Source organism: Gavialis gangeticus, unplaced genomic scaffold, assembly GCF_001723915.1.
Source record: "Gavialis gangeticus isolate Ggan-Ray unplaced genomic scaffold, GavGan_comp1, whole genome shotgun sequence".
NCBI lineage: Eukaryota > Metazoa > Chordata > Crocodylia > Gavialidae > Gavialis > Gavialis gangeticus.
In genome coordinates this window covers 471,532-474,820 of record NW_017728980.1, presented here as the reverse complement: position 1 = coordinate 474,820, position 3,289 = coordinate 471,532, and positions in this window count along the sequence as shown.

Sequence of the window (3,289 nt, the reverse complement as noted above, 5' to 3'; positions counted from 1 at the left end):
CCCCCCCCCCCCCCCAATCTCTGGGGGGTTCCTGATTCCTGTGGCTGTAGCTGTGGTTTCCACAGGCAGAGGCAGCTCCAGGTGGTTTCCTTTCTGCCCAGAGGATAGAGGCTGTCATAAGGCTCTCTTCCCCAGACTTGGGAAACTGCTTTTTGCTTTCCTTTACTCCAGGCTGCAGCTGAACTGGGAAACAGGGGGCCACAGTGCTTCCCTGAAGCATCCTGCAGTAGCAGTGACCCAATGAAGGGGTGTATTGCTTTCCCTAGGCTGCCAAGATCCTCAGTGCTGGGGCTGTAGAAATGATCAAACATAGGTAGGACCTTTCTCCCTAGAGCCCACAAAGAAACCATGAAATGCAGCCAGTTCTGGGGTACAGAACTACAGAATGCTGACATGCAACACAGGGGTGGGGAGGGCCAAAGTCTCACACTAAGCTCCTGTCCAGGGACAGAGTCAGGGGACTAGCTGAATGGTGGGGAATGGCTTTGGCATCCTGAGCAAATCAGAAAACACTTAAGCTCCTGCTATGTCAGTTCAGGTGCCCCTCAGAAGAGCAGTGACATGCCAGCAAGCACATGAAAGCTGTAAGCACCCAGGAGCTAGCCTCTCAATGCAACCGTCTTTGTTTCCCCTCTGGAAGAGCATGTATGGGCCATAGACAAATCAGTTCAGTTTAACGTTCCTGGTTCAGTAAATGACACTGTAATAAGCCTGAATGACAGGGCAATAAAGCCATGGCAGCATGCAGCTCAGACTAGCGTGCAGCAGGCTGGATTATAGTACCATGACCCATAGGGCAGTTCAGATTTGGATCAGCAAGCAAGGGGCACATTTGAGGCCCATGAAAGATTGAGCTTTAATGTGATTATATAAACCTCAGAAAACATGACTGATCTTATAGAGGAACCCGAATTAAGGCAACCCCAGACCCCAACTTACAGGCTTTTGTGGTCCTGGCCTTTGTGCTGATATACAGTTTAATGCAAGGCTTGTTTCTGATCATAAAGCCAAATATTTTTCCTGTGTTACAGGACTATACCAGGCATGGACAGGCCTTGTCTAAATAGCTGCTTTATAAGACTTGGAAAGCATAGTTCATCTTATCTTTCTGACTCCAAAAACAACAGTTTTGTGCAGACAAAATGACTGTCTCCCTCCAATTCGGAAATTAAATCTGGGTAGATCAATATCCGTGGAATTAATTAAGTAAAGAAACAAGCCATCTGTTTGCCTGGCTGAGGTGTGTCTGGTTCCCTACAGGCGCCTCTGTCAGTGTCTGAAGCCTGCTCTGTATTTTGTCTGCCATCGATGGATGAGTAAGATTGTGCAGATAGGATCCTGCTGTGAAGGCCGGTGCCAAGGCAGTTTTATAATTATGAAAATTCTCTCTTTCCTCACTGTTCCCTTTAATGATAGCTCAAAACCTGAAACAGAACCTCCTTCAAGAACTACTGCTGTTGTCTTTTCTTGGGTGATCAGATTTGCTTGTGGGGGCTGCTCATAGAGCTGCTCAACACGTGTTGCTCTGCTACCACAGGACAGCACATGCTGCTCAAAGCCACATAAGCGCGACAGCATGGGGCACAGGGTAGGCTGCACCAGTCTGCCTGGGAGCTCAGTCTTTACCCAGGTTACTAGCCTGCACTGAAGTCTGTCCTAGAGCAGCATGGCTGTGATTTGATGCCCTTAGAGAGTGTGCCATGTAGTGGACTGAGCTCCCAGGCTGGGGAGCTGGAAGTCCTGAGTTCAAATGTTGCCTCTTGATTTACTCTATGACCTGAAGAGTCACATACCCTAGAGAGGTAGAAAGGCAGCTCATTCTTTATACGGCGCTAGTCCCCAGAGCTCTTTGACATCCAGGTACTGGGCAAGACATTGCCCAAGGAGCAGGTATGTACATACCTGCAGATCACAGGGAGGGGAATCCAGAGCAATGCTTATGCTGATTCTTCTTTTAGGGTCTAGGAGGCTGAAAAACTGCAGAGTGGTTATGGTTACCCACATTCACTTTTGATACCATCCATCAAGCCACCCATGATCCTGCTGTGAGAGTGGAAGAAGCAGCCCCTTCCTACCCCATTGTGCGCAGTCAAGCTTTTTACTCTCAAAGCAGGGCAAGACAGTAGGATGGCTGACAAGCCTAGTTCTACCATCATCTAAAACAGGTTTGTATTGGTCATTGCAACAGCAGAACCAGGGGAGGGGTGGGAGGTGGTGAAACACTAGCTTGCCAAAAGCTGTAGGAACAGCATTGCAATGTGGAACTTACAGGTCCCCTGATGCCTACTTGAATGCAGAGCCCCATGCCGGGTTGTCAGGGGCCCTGACCGACACAGACAGTGAGGCACTGACAAGTGGGGGTGTCTAAAGCAGCACACTGAGTCACTCAAATAGGAAACACCGAGGAGAGGAGCAGGGCCCATGTCCACCCCTCAACAGGCCCCTTTGCTTGGGATTCCCACCTGGCCCAAGCCCTGGCAGAAAATAAATGTATTTATTTTCTCACCTACTGAGGGGATGTAGGTGCCTCTGGGGTTAAGGAGAGGTTGGAGAATCCCAGTGTGACTGAGACACCTAGGGTGCCTGTAGATGTGCAGGGATGCTGCTCCGACACGCTGTAATTACAGCGCGCTGGAGCAGACTCGATTAATTGTCAAACAAGCTTTAAAGCACCCCCACCATTTTGAAGTGTAAGACACTAAATACATGCTGCGGGAGCTTTAGGGTGGCTCTTAGAGCCGCTAGTTTATGCAGCCCCTCCCTCCACCCCTGGCGCACATGTAAGGATGCCCCTAAAATAGAGGTAGGCTGCTCAGGCCTCCTTGAGGACTGAGCCAGGGAAACTTGGCCAGTCTTGCCACATTTAAACTACTGACAATTTGTGATTACAACAAGATCATCTGCTGCCACCTTGTCCTTGCTCCCAAAATAAGGCAGGATCACTCCCTTCCCACTGCTTTATCAGATCTTCCTTTAGCTGCCTCATGCCATGGGCTGTCCACGACTTCCCTGGGGAAGGTTATTCCACAGTCCACAGCTGTCACCTGTAGGATCAGGTCTTGGATTATCCTTGTCCTCATTTCATCCCAGGGAGTCAGATCCATGGAGAGCACAGCTTCCACCTGGATAATCTCATAGTTTCATAGTTTCTAGGGTCGGAAGGGACCTGACCAGATCATCTAGTCCGACCCCCTGCCATGGCAGGAAGAGCACTGGGGTCAAATGACCCCAGTAAGGTGGTCATCCAACCTCCTCTTAAAAACCCCCAGGGTGGGAGCCTGCACCACCT